The sequence below is a fragment of the Ambystoma mexicanum genome, chromosome 8 (assembly GCF_040938575.1).
Source record: "Ambystoma mexicanum isolate Mex_15411 chromosome 8, UKY_AmexF1_1, whole genome shotgun sequence".
NCBI lineage: Eukaryota > Metazoa > Chordata > Amphibia > Caudata > Ambystomatidae > Ambystoma > Ambystoma mexicanum.
The window spans coordinates 447064238-447078445 of record NC_090929.1 but is presented as its reverse complement, the minus strand read 5'-3'; the positions used below and the strand labels follow the sequence as shown (position 1 = coordinate 447078445).

Below are 14208 nucleotides of genomic sequence, written 5' to 3'. Positions count from 1 at the left end.
TGCCCCTGAGCTATCCTGCCGAGACAGGCACACGCAATGAGAGAGGTTTGCATGGTTACTCTTGGAGTCCGGGCAGCAGCACTTTGTGCCCGCCTAATGTCATGCAAAGAGTTGCATAGATTGCACCAGCGCCCCATGGCTTGCACGAGCTGAGAGGCAGGCACCTGCTTCCTTCTGGAGGGGGTGGTGCCTCTGAACTTTTGTTTACCCGTGACCGCTCTTTGACCCCGGGCGAAGGAACTTGTGATAGACTCGGAGTCTGGTTCGCCCCTGGATACATCTCCTTGTCGGGCTTTGCTGGAACGCCGCTGTCCATACACGAGCAGACAGAAGGTACGGCGCTGGCAGCAGTGCTCGCCAGAGGGCTCCTCTTGGGACAGTGAAGAATACCCTGAATTGCATGGCCCGGAAATCAACGTAACTGAGGTCCCAAGTGGCAGAGCACATGGATGGATCTCGCCGAAGTGGGGGAATTGGGGGGGAGGCCGGACTTCTGTGCTATCCTCATTATTTGGGGGATGGTAGAGTGCGTGTTTCCGGTGGGGTGAGGCAGTAACTGCATTTTGACATCTTATCGTTATTTACCATTGCAAAATTGATGAAACTCCAATAAAAAGATATGCTCAAAAGCAAAAGAATTGTTCTACACCCTACACAATTCAGCCAATCCATACCAAGTGACTAAAGACCCTGAGCCAATATTGGGAAAATGCTCAATGACTTGATTGACGAAAGTTAAACCACCAAAAACAGTGTAGGCCTTATGCACGCTGGACCGACAGCATCCGGTACACATCCGTAAGCGGAATAGTCGCTCGATGCTTAAATAACGTGGCGTTATTACCTACCTCAATGCCACTCATCTGATCACCCGTTGCATGGAGAAATATTGAGCCATCCCACCCGCTATTCAAAGATGTGGCCTACCGGTTGCACCCACATCTCTTCCACAAGCACCCGAGCAAACGGACTTGCTTATTTATTTATACATTTAAAGCTGCACCCAAAGCCTGTAGGAACCTATGCGCTAGTTACATACAAAGGTTAGGAGCATGGAGAAAAAACAGTGCAGTAGTCAGTTGAAGAGGTGCGTTTTGAGTTTCTTTCTGAACAGCGGGTAAGAACGTTCAGCCTGCAACTGCAGGCAGAGGTTGTTCCAGAGGCTACACGCGCAAACTGAGAAGCTGGAGCCTCCTGCCCTTTTGCGGTTGAATCTTGGTTTAGTCCGGCAATGTTTCTAGGCAGATCGCTGTGACTACCAGATCTCCCATAAATCCAGCCTTCATATTCCTCAGCGACTCCACAGCAAGAACTTGTCCAATACATGCATATAATGTACACGTTGCAGGTTCAAATCCAGAGGCCGACAGGGCCTTTCACCCCATTGATGATGCAGTGGGGTTCATTCAGATGACCTAATCATAGTGCCTGACACGCACTATCGTCGAAGATGCAAGATTCAAGTAGCAAAATGCGATCCAAGGAAGACATTTCTAACACTAAATGACTGAAGACAGTGGCGACATCGATGGCATGGTGTTAACCAAATCTTTCAATTAAAATGTTTGGAAAAAATAAAAGGGGTCACTACCTACAGAAACCTAGACTAGACCCAATTGCCCACCTGAAAAAGTTCAGCACAGATCCTGGGAAAACCATGGAACTACCCCCCTCCCCCCAAGCCCGTCGTAAATGCTGGGCACACTTATGCCCCAACCCATCAATTGTGCACCCGTGGCATAGTGTAGGCATGGCCAGGCAGAGGCAGAATCATTCCCCAGTGTATGATAGGGTTCAGTCTGCCAGACTCATTGTCTGGCAGACTGTACCCTATCATACACCAGGGAATCAGTTACATATCCCCGTTTCTCCATGGGCCTGCCCACCTTGTGGGACAATATATTTCAGGGTTCACTGACCACAGCCAGGTCACAATCCTTCAGCCGCCCTTCTATACACTGAATCAGTTGCCTTAAAGGGGCTGGGTCTTTCAGATTCCCCAGACAGGGGCTATGTTATCCCTACCAAAAGATTAGATCTTTTCTCCAGAATTTGGACCAGGCAGTGTTCAGATGCACTCACACGAGGAATGCACCAACACAACTCCAAACCTAAAACTGACAGCCCCCCTTGCAATGGGACCTGGAGTATCAGAGAACCCGTGGCATACACGGAACTAGTGGAATTCTCAAACGCGTATCACTTCCACCAAGCCCCCTCCCGTCAACAAAACACTCCATTAGTCCTGAAAGGTAAGACACATAGATGGTCATTTTGTCACCCCGTGGTGCCAATCCCCGGGGTGCTGAGAGCAGCGTATTTTCTTTCAAGAAACGGGACGCCTTACATTAGATGACCTCCACGGAGCTGGAAGGCAGGGCTTCACATGGAACCCCTCTTCCATTTCAATGGCGGCCGGCAAAGGGAGACAGAGCTAAGCTGCTGCCATGGCGTGTGTTGCCGGCACCACAATCAGGTTAGTGGGGTTGGAGAGGGGATTTGGGGTTACTTATAAAAATGACAGGGAAGCAGGCTGGGGATAAGAAGGTGGTGCGGTTTGGGGGACGCAGTGATTGGGTTCCATGGAACACTGGGTGAGATTAGAAGTTTCAGCCCATGATCCAAGGAACCGGATTGGCTGCTTCCCCCACCCTGGGTGCTAATTGCATGTAGTGGACTGCCTAAATTAGCACTTATGTGTTGTTGGGACCAATGCATCCAATTTCCCATGTTTACAAACCAAAGTGGAATATGGAAGGGCAACATCACTTTTACTCTTCGCTTTTTGCAAAAAAATGTAAATGCTGCCAGCAAATTACATTTTGTAGATGGCATTTACAATGGAGTCCTGTGAAATCTGCCTGCTTTTACGCCTCCGTGCAGGTATGTGCCCTTTGAAGTCGGAGTAGGACTGCAGAAACGTTAGTTCTGTATCAAGCTACTTTTCCACTTGCAAAGGGCTTTAAAATCCCTGGAGCGTAAAAGGAAGGTGTAAATGATTAACGCTTTGCGTGTACACCTTCCGCGCTTAGATAATTAGCCCGATAGTATCTCTGTCCTGAACCAAATTGCTCAACCTGATGACATCATAATGGAAACATTGCCTTCCAACGTAAAGTACTTAAGAGCATCTAACCTTTGATCTCCCATCTAGAAAGGCAGCAATGTCTGTGCACTCATACCCAGTCTCCAATAGTGGACCTCCCACACGTGCACCCACCCAGAGCATAGATCACCCACATCCAGAGGCTCATCCGGCACCAATGCTAAGGGCTCTCTCTTCTCCTGCCGCCTCCTCTCTCTTTTCCCCATTCGCCCCCCTCCAGCCAGCCCCCTTTTCTATTTATGCCTCCTCTCTTCTATCTCGCGCCCTAACACTGCTCCAGCCCATCCCAACCCTGGACTCTCGTTCACATCTCTCAGCTCCCCCTTGGCCCCTCCCACTTATGAGTCATTTCTCCTTTCGCTTTCATGCTGATGTACCTCTCTCCAACCTGTCGCCCCCTCCCCCGTATCGGGCGTTCTTTCTCTTTCCCATTCGGACTCCATTTGCTCTTCTTTCCATTTCACGTCCGTGTTGCCCCCCTCTCCTTTTCACCGCATCAGCCTTTGCATCTCGCCTCAGTCTCCCCTCTCGGTCCTCTGGCGGATCTGCAGCCGTGTCCTACCTCTTCTCCCCCCCCGGGCCATCCCTGTTCTGCCTTACCTTCCCCTTTCCTCTTGCCCCCCTCAGCCTCGTGCCTTCTCCTACCACCCTCCTCCACCTCATATATCAGGCTTTCTTGCTTGCACATCTGGTCGGCATGTACGCCTCTTTCCCCTCGCACACGCGTCCAGTATTGCAGTCCCTTTTAATTAATCTCTCAGGCTCAGCTCTCTGTCCTCTCACTGAACTGCCGACAGCTGTCTCGTTCTCTGCCCCCCCCCCCCCTCACCTCTCCTCTTTCCCGTCTTTCCTCTTGTGCCATCCCTTTGCTCTCTTTTACATTCTCTCTTTTATCTCACCTTCCCTTCCCTCTCCCATCTCAGCCCTTCCCACTGGGCCATTTCTCTTTCGCCTTTAATGCTGACTTAGCTCTCGCCAACCTCCCATTCTCTCCTCTTGCGCCTCCTATATCGGGATTTATTTTTCTTTCACATTTCGAGCCCTATCTCCTCTTCTTCCACTTTCACATTCGATCTGCCTCCCCGCCCTTTCACTTCTTCAGGCTTTAAATATCTCCTCAGTCCGACCTCTCTACCCACTCGCTGAGGTGGCGATACCTTTCTCATCTTTCCTGTTTCTTCTGTTCTGTCTTCCCTGTACTCTCCTTAATGAGTCTTGTCTCTTACTTCCCTTCCTCGCCTCTTCCTTATCTCCCCTCGTCTGCTCTTTCCGTGCATCAGCCCTTAAGCTTCTTTCACATTCTCTCCTCCTAAGGCCCTTTCTCCTCGCCCCCTCCCTCTCCTCTCTGACCTCTCTCCCCTGCCAGCCCTTTTCTTTCACATTTGGCAGACTCCCCTCTTCCTCCTCTGATGTCAGATCTCTTTCACGCCATGCTCGCTTCTCCCCCCTAATTCTCACCTATCTCTCTCCTCCCTATAACAAAGGCATTCCTCTTTAAATCCCACACTTCCGCCCTTGGTTTATCGCCCCCCCCCCCAGCTCAACCCCCAATCAATACTTTCTTCTTTTTCACCCTGGCTCTTTGATTCTATTTGGCCGGGCGCTCTCTTCCTCTGGTCCCACTGCCCTCATCATTTCTATTCCCTGCCAGCCACCTTCCATCTCATTCATAGTCCCACATCTTTAGCAATGATGGCACGTTTTTTTATGTTATCTTGTATATGTATAGCGCCTCCTGGCATTCGGCAGGCCATCCAAGCGCTCCAAGTATAGCACTTCATGTCGGTTTACTACTGTTTCTAATGATTCTTACTACTCGTTGTAGTGCTGCTCAGTGGGACGGCGGTAGTCCTGGGTCCACTGTGCCGGGCTATGTCCCTCTGACTGCAGGTTGTTTTTACACGCATTATGCCTCTTTCACATCCTCTCACCAGCTAACCCCCCCCCCCCTCCTCCCGCCGTCGTTCTTCTTCCTGGACGCGAGGCCACGCCTGGCCCGCTCCTATTCTTCTCTATCGCGGCGCCTCTTCCTCTCCTTCTTCTGCCCGTCTCGCCCTAAGACCCCGGGAAGATGCTTAAGACAGACCCCCGTTCTGGCATCACCTGCTGGGATGTATAGCCTGCCCAGGTTCACCTGTCCTGCCTGGGCTCTGGCGTCCTGTCTAGGCTCCCCTGTCCCTCCAGACAGTCACCTGTTCACACTCACTCACCCCGGGGACTCACCTCTCCAGTGTTACATCCTTACTCAGCGACCCTGTCATAACTCGCCTCTTCTTGACTCGCCTTGCCCGGGGCCAACTGTGACGTGTGGTGCGACCTCTCTGGCCAGGGCGTGTAGCCCGCGTGTGTCTGCACGCACCGGCCTGGTCCGGCCCTCACTCAAGTGTCATAGCCTCACGTCCCATGTCTGTGCCCACTTCGCCCGTGTGCATGGCTGGACTCACCTCTCCCGCCTGGCCTGCCCTTATTTGCGCAGACTCCCACCTCCCACGGCCCCCTTTTGTATACACTCACCATCGCGTGTTGGCTCACCACACCTGTCCAGACTCAGGAATCCTGCCTCGGTTCAGCCTCACCTGCACTCTGGGGGTCACCTGTCCCACCCGGACACACGTCTCCTGTCTGCAGTCACCTCTCCTGGCGTTCAGTACTTGAGTCCAGACTCACCTGTAGTGTCGGTCTCGCCCATCCTGCGCAGACTCTCTAACCATGTAGAGACGCCTGTGTCTGGACCGCCTGCTCACCAACAGTTCACCTGCCGACTGGTCTGGGTCTGGACTGCGTTGTGTATATATAGCGCCCAGAGACACTGCCTTCCGCCCACACAGAGCCTCGTTCGGCGGTGGCCTCGCCTGTGGCGTTGCTGCTCACCTGTCCACTTCCGCACCTGCGAGTGAAACGCACCCTACACATGAATCGGGAGTATATTCCTTTGGGGTGAGTCACATCGCCGCAGATGAGGGAAGCACAGCGCCCGGTCGCCACCTGCTGCTCCCGCGAGAGGCGGCAAAGTGCAGGGGGTGAGTCTGCGCCAAGGACACGGCGCGCTCAAGTGTGCGGATGTGCGCGCGTTAAGCGCAAAGCGCGTGAAGCGACAAGCATCGAGTGCTCTTAGCGGTTAACATAGTGAGTGCTACCCGCAGACACCATACCATGTACAGATGCTCTGCGTGTTTTTTTTTTGTTTAGACCAGTGCTGAAAATGGAAATCATGTATTTGGGGAACCGTCACTTCTTAGGGGGGGGGGGATTTGGGAACGAGGGGGCGGCGCCCTCACTCAGGTTGTACAACAGTATTGCTATATAGAACTCGACCCCGGCTATTTGTATAAAAGCAAAGAGCATTATGGAAACAACACAATGTACACAATTTTAAATGTTAACCATGTTTTACAGTGATTCATTAAGAAAACTTTTAAAGCGAATCATCGACTCTTCTGTTTTGATTGGTCACAAAATCACCCTAATAAAGAGATGTCTATACAATTCATGACATCTAAATGAAAGTTGCCCCTGCCAAATGAGTGGGACAAAATAATAAAGTTGGGAGGGACAAACACCCTTGTCTCCCCCTAAAATGATGCTCATGCTCAGGGCAACATACCACGAAGGGGCACTTCCCAGCTTTATTAAAGTAAGGTTAGGTTACAAAGACGCCTAGAAGCTGCTTCCAAACGCTATTGGGGAAGACACGAGAAATAGGTGGGCTATGAGGGGAAGCAGTCATGTTGCCATATACTGTGACCTCAGAGAACCCATTTACAGCAATACTTGCCAAATGCTCGGAGTGCATTAGCAGTTAATACCAAAAACCGCCATGTAGTGAGAGTACTTAATATGGGATGGCACTAGCTAGATAATGGCATGACGGCTTACTCATGTGATGGCAATAGCTGCCTAATGGTGTCAGCACCTTGGCATACAATGATAACTTCTGGCAAGTAGTTGCACGGGAAATGGATAGATCAAGTGTAACATACTCATTTCAGTAATGGGATGATGCCTTCACCCTTATGTGGGCGATGAATCAAGTACCAATAACACTGATTTTTACAACGCTTGGAAGCGGACCATGTACATGAAGCGCTATAAAAAGCACCACATTATTAGTATATGATTTAAGTATAAAGCCAACAGGACCGCAATATCTTCAAGAAAAGTTAATACCTTATCACCCCACTCGCACCCTTAGATCAAGCTCAGCCGGCCTCCTAGTAATTCCCAAGACAAACTCAGTCAGGTTAGGCGGAGCATCATTCTCAGCCTTGGCCCCAACCCTATGGAACTCGCTCCCTCCCCACATCCGCCGAACTCAGGACCTAACAGCCTTCCGCAAACTACTAAAAACCTGGCTCTTTCCCTAAAACCAACCGGTTCCAAACCAGCAACACCAATCATCACAATAACACCGACCCAGCAAACCACAAAATAAATAAATAAATAAATAAATAAATAAATAAAATACAGCTAAACTAACCAGACTGTAACCTACAATGACAAACAGAACTAAAACGAGCAATGGAGATCGAAAACAGCGAAGTGGACAATAGGAATAAACCACTGGGAATGTAGAAAGTGCAGAGAGCGGATGAACGTTGAGACCGGACGAGCGTGGAGAGCAGAAGAGTGTGGAGGGCGTGATTGGACGAGTGGGGAGTACGAATGACTGTGATGAGTATAGATGAGTGTGGAGGATGAATGCTGTCGGCGGGTGAGTGTGGGGGGCAGCTGAGTGTGTAGGTCGGTTGAGTGTAAAGAGCGGACGAAGATGAAGAGCAAATGAATGTGGAAGACGGATGAATGTTGAGAGCTCATGAATGTACAGAGCGGTTGAGTGTAGAGAGCGGAGGAGCGTGGAGAGCGGATGAGCGTGGAGACCCGACAAGCGTGGAGAGCGGCTGACTGTGGAGAGCGGATGAGTGTGGAGGACGTGAGCAGATGAGTGGGGAGAGCGAATGAGTAAGGATGAGTGTGGATAAGCATAGATGAGTTGTAGAAGAGTGTAGGAGGATGAATACTATTGGCGGATGAGTGTGGAGAGCGGATGAATTTGAAGAGCAAATCAATGTGGAGGACGGAAGAGTGTGGAGAGCCGTCGAGTGTAGAGAACAGTCAAGTGTGGAGAGCGGCTATGTGCAGAGAGTGGAGGCACGTGGAGAACGGAAGAGCGTGCAGAGCGGAGGAACGCGCAGAGTGAAGGAGCGTAGATAGCGGAGGCGCGTGGAGAGCAGAGAAGCATGAGAGCGACTGAATGGGGGGAGCGACTGAGTGGGGAGAGCGACTGAGTGGGGAGAGCGGTTGAGTGTGCAGAACAGTGGGGAGAGCGACTAAGTGGGGGAGCGACTGAGTGGGGGGAACGGATGAGTGTGGACAGCGAATGAGTGTAAAAAGCGGATGAGTGCAGAAAGCGGAAGAATGTAGAGAGCAGATGCGTATGGAGAGCGGATGAGTATGAGAGCGGATGAGTGTCGAAAGCTGATGAGTGTCGAGAGCGGATGAGTGTCGAGAGCGGATGAGTGTCGAGAGCGGGTGAGTGTCGAGAGCGGGTGAGTGTCGAGAGCAGATGAGTGTCGAGAGCGGGTGAGTGTCAAGAGCGGGTGAGTGTCAAGAGCGGGTGAGTGTCGAGAGCGGGTGAGTGTCGAGAGCGGATGAATGTCGAGAACAGATAAATGAGGAGGGCGGATGAGTGCGGAGGATGAGAGAGCTGAATAGGAGACCGAATGAATATAGATGAGTGTAGATGAGCGGGGAGGAGGAGCGCTGCCGGCGGACGAGTGTGGAGCGCGGATGAGTGTGGAGGTTAGCTGAGAGTAATGAGCGGACGAATATGAAGAGCAAATGAATGTGGAAGACAGATGAATGTGGAGAGCACATGAGTGAGTGTAGAGAGAGGCTGAGTGTAGAGAGAGGTTGAGTGCAGAGAGGCGAGGAGCGTGGAGAGCTGAAGAGTGTCCAGATCATAGGACCGTGCAGAGCGGAGGCGCGTGGAGAGCGAATGAGCGTGGAGAGCGAAAGAGCGTAGAGAGCAAAAGAGCGTAGAGAGCAAAGGAGCGTGGAGAGCGAAGGAGCGTGGAGAGCGAAGGAGCGTGGAGAGCGAAGGAGCGTGGAGAGCGAAGGAGCGTGGGAGCGGCCGAATGTGGAGTGCGGCTGAGTGTGGAAAGCGGCTGAATGTGGAAAGCGGCTGAGAGTGGAGAGCGGCTGAGAGTGGAGAGCGGCTGAGAGTGGAGAGCGGCTGAGAGTGGAGAGCGGCTGAATGTGCGGAGAGCGGCTGAGAGTGGAGAACGGCTGAGTGTGCGGAGAGCGGCTGAATGTGCGGAGAGCGGATTAGTGCGGTGAGCGGCCGGGTGTGCGGAGAGCGGCCGAGTGTACGGAGAGCGAACGAGGGTGTGGAGAGCGAACGAGGGTGTGGAGAGCGAACGAGGGTGTGGAGAGCGAACGAGGGTGTGGAGAGCGAACGAGGGTGTGGAGAGCGAACGAGGCTACGGAGAGCGGACGAGTGTGTGGAGAGCGAACGAACGTGCCGAGAGCAAACGAACGTGTGGAGAGTGAACGAATGTGTGGAGAGTGAACGAATGTGTGGAGAGCGAACGAATGTATGGAACGAACGAACGAACGCATGGAACAAATGAGTTATGGGTGAATAGTGCATAGAGCGGATGTGAAGATAGAACAGACCTGACCGCTCAGAATTGCGCGACGTGCTTATTTTGTTTTGGAATGCAAAGAATCTTTGAAAGAGCATACTGCATATCACACCCCACGCTTACTCTCTCCTTACACCACCATTCAACTAGAACACAGAGATACTATGACACCATTCGGTATAACTGTTCTCATATCAACATCTGCCGCTCACCCCCCATCACTCTAAGTAAACATGGCTGGTCTCACACCCCCAGCCAGGCGTATCTCCTCAGGCCTAACGCCGCCACACTCGGTCTGGATAATTCCAACCAGACCGAACACATATCCCTGATCTCTCAACCACCACACCTACCGCTAAGAAGCAGCTACCACATGAATTCTGCACCAGCTGCACACATACCGGTGCGCACACGCACCTTTGGACTCTCTCTAATCTTTCCACTGACCCGAACTTCGGTTCCCAAGGGCGTTCAACCTACCAGCGCCTTCAGACCATACCAATGGTATATAAGGCGCTATACAAATGCAAAATAACAATAACAATACCAAGTAAATTGTTTGAGTTGCAATAGTAGCAATAGTATGTGAGGTAGCTTTGTCTCAAGATACCTGTGCAAGTAAGTTCGTAAGTACATTCAGCCGTGCCTAACGCCATGCAGATTACTTCACGCCTGACGTTATTCGATCCCCCAGCGAAACGACATCTGCTACACTGACACTATGCACTTTAAATAAGATCAGAGGGCACAATATTGCTGTCAATCCACTGCCGGTGCAAATCTCTACGACAGTACCATTGGAAGCTGTATTCATTAATGCCCGGTCAGCAATAAAAATGCCGTTGCACTAAATGAAATGATATCCACTATGGAGCTCGATATACTTTTTATATCAGAATCACGGTTCACAGATAGCAGTACTGGCCCACTTTCATTGGGTACCACCAAACTTATACCAGATTAAATGGCATAACAGAGCTAATCAAAGAGTGGGTGCTGTGGCTATTTTTACTAGCTCTTCCCTAGAAGCTATTCATTTGCACTCTCCCGACTGGGACCCCACATCCCAGGTTTGGGCCTGTACCCACCGCCACCCATCCCCCAACACAGCCATTCATGTATTACTTTGCTACAGACCCCCTGGCTCGGCCACTTTGTTCATAGACGCTTTGGATGCTTTTTTGGGACTAGAAGCACTTCAGCATGGAAAACCGATTGTTTTGGGCGATTCAAATACCTGGTGTATTGAGCCTGAAGATGCTGACTGCAGACACACATTTGACGTCATGCAGATTCACGATCTCACCTCTTTTCTAGCTCACCTACACATGCTGGGGGACACTGTCTGGATCCTGTGATCTACCGAGGCCTGATGCTAGGCAAACCCGAACTAATCCCTGTGAGTTGGTCCAATCCTTTTATAGTCGGTTTTTTAATCTTCAGCCCCTATTGCCTTCAGCAACAAAAAATCTCCATTATGGAGCAATTGCGTCGCCACAAAAAGGACCTTGATCGTATTTCGTGCGCTGATCTCCTGCAGGATCTACCTTCTATGCAATCTACCTTTGATTGTACTGAATACTATTCTAAAGTTATGTCATGCTTGCAAACTAATTGCAATCATTCTGCTCCCTTAAAAAATATAAAAAACACCCGAAGGAACAACAATCAGTGGTACAATGAAAAGCTGAAAAGTTTAAAACAACAATATAGGGGAAAAAATATGGCTTAAATCTAGAAACTTAACCAATTGCCAGGCAGTGAAATCAGTCTTGGAGACTTATAAACTGGTGAGATAGCTCAGCGGGTTGAGCGCTCGCTACTGCGATCTGAGCATGATCTGCCGGTCATATGTTCGAATCCTGGCAAGGCCAACTCAGCCTTTCATCCTTCTGAGGTCGATAAATGAGTACCAATTTCGGTTGGGTGATATTGTATGTAAATATGTGCTCTGTAAAACGCTTTGGATTAAGGCGCTATATAAATAACACATCATTATCATTATAAACGAGAGATCATACTTGCTAAATCTGCATCTTTGCAAAAGCAAATTGAGGTATCTGAAAACAGACCCAAGGCTCTGTTTCTTGCTAGAAACATGTTTACTATTCCCGATTGTATTAATGTAAGTTTGCCCGCGTCATTTGCTATGGCCAACGAGTTTAATTGCTTCTTTCAGGAAAATATTAAAACTATTAGAAATAGCATGAGCACCTGCCCCATTGACACTGATAGTGTGCCAGAAGAAACCGTGCCTCGAAACTTGGCAGAGCCATGCCCTAAATTCACTTTTTTTCATTGTCTTTTGGGGACAATTGAACCCACTAACCTGGAATATGACCCGATTCCAGCCTATCTGGCCAAGCAGCGTGCTACTGCTCTTGGCACTCTCATACAAACAATGGCTAACGTTTCACTATCTCAGGGCTGTGTTCCCCATGATTTGCAGAAATCATACCTCACACCGCTGTTAAAAAACCAACACTGGATCATAAAGTTTTATCCAATTATCACTCAAAAGCCGGCGTGCTCTGGCCCGCCAAAATCTTCTAAAGAATTGTGACGGGGATGTCAGCATGCTTGTCATGCTGGACCTGTTGGCGGGCTTTGACACTGTCAAGCTTGAGATACTCCTTGCCAGGCTGTCGTCAGTGGCGTGGGTTTCAGGTGAAGCTCTGAAGTGGTTTGTGTCTTTCCTGACCAACCGTACTCTGCAGGTGAAATTGGGGGCCCATTATTCAATGCTATCCCTGTGGAATGTGGGGTGCCTCAAGGGGCCTCATTGTCACCACTATTGTTCAACGTCTACATCTGTACTTTGCTCAGCATCTTTTCTGAATTTGGTCTGTCGTACCATTCATATGCTGACGATGCACAGATCTATGTAAGACTTAAGCAACCTTGGAAAGCAATAGATCAAGTCTTGGCATGCGCCAATCAAATCAAAGATTGGATGCTGGCAAATACAATTCAGTTAAATCCTTCTAAGACACAGGTTATTGTGCTTGGCCCTAAGAGAAGGGTAAAATATACTGTCCAATGCACTCCCTGTCTCTCACTGTTAGGTGTCCCTACCAAATTTTCCGACACAGTGAGGAACCTGGGCTGCATCTGGCAGTCGAGCATGGACTGTAACTTCCAGATTAGCCAGTCAAATCCATATATCACCAATTGAGTCTTATAAAGCCTGTTGTATCACTTATTGCTGAGAAGGATCGCTCAATGTTAATAGGCATACTCACCAATGCCAGGCTAGACTATTGTAATGCTCTTCTTATGGGGACTGAAACATTTCACATTAAAAGGTTGGCCAGAACTCTGCCCCCAGGCTAATTTCTCATTAACTAGAAAGACAGCCATCTCACAATATTGGAGGAATCTCCGCTGACTTCCAGTTCAGCAAAGAATTCTGTTTAAGGTACTCTGTCTGGTTTTCAAAGGCATCCATGGGTTGGCACCAGCTTACTTGGCTACGGAAATCCAGTTATACTGTCCTCAACGACAACCTTTTTCAAAGGACCACTACCTTCTGCAAGTCCCTCTGACAAGAACAACTACTTGGGGTGATAGGCGGTTCCCTCTTTTGGTCCCCGGTCCTGGAATTCCCTTCCACTGGAACTCCAGGGGACCAATTCATTGACTGTTTTTAGGAAACAGTTAAAAACACATCTCTTCCTATACAATGTCTCAATCACCTGATAGGCTTACGAGACAGTGCAGTGCAGTAGCTACTGAATCAGTTATTACATCAGCGCCTAGATCCAGTCAATGCCTGGTCCCCCCGGTGGAAACCCCCCCAGTGGAAACAAACAGAACGTTTTCACTACACACACGTCAAAACTGTTGACTTAGTTAATGATTGTTTTCTACCTTTGCACATACATTTTGTCACAGTAAAAAACACACACACACACAGACGCGCAGCGCGCACGCGCTTTGGCTCACAAAACACCAAAGACAATTGTCCCTTCATTTCTAAACCATTACAACTACTGGCCCTTTTTCCTACAGCTTTAAAATAAAATAAGCAACAAACATAATTGGTAACAATATTGCCTTTCCCCTACTTACTCAAAGGTTTTTGTGGCCCCCAGTAAACACCATAATTTGGCATTATGACTCCATGTCACCTGAACACGTGTCCTCCAGTCTTGGGCTTTCATGTAACAGATCAGTGCATTCTGGGAGTAGTAGTCTTTTATCGGTTTCAACTGGATTAACATACCAGAAAACAGTGTTATTCCAAAGAAATCCTATTGGTGTCCAGATGACACCAAGTTACTAATTTGATCACCCTAAAAGATCACACATGCAAGAAAATGAGCCTAGTCACCTGCTTCAGGACCATAAACGAATGCCAATTTCTCCCTTCTTCATCATGTATTATGCCTTCCTTTGGCCCTTAACTTCTGGCCACCCCCACAACGCGAAATGAAGGCCTTTTTTGTGGCACAGAAT

At 49.5% G+C, this 14208-nt stretch overlaps 1 long non-coding RNA gene across 1 annotated transcript in view; it reads right to left on the bottom strand.

The window, feature by feature from the left end:
• The window catches only part of LOC138472063 (uncharacterized), a 32806-nt gene extending 26939 nt beyond the window's left edge, over positions 1-5867 (bottom strand). Inside the window, exon 1 of the long non-coding RNA XR_011268555.1 lies at positions 5774-5867. This is a non-coding gene — a long non-coding RNA (uncharacterized lncRNA). The remainder of the gene's footprint in view (positions 1-5773) is intronic.
• Positions 5868-14208: the final 8341 nt, after the last annotated feature.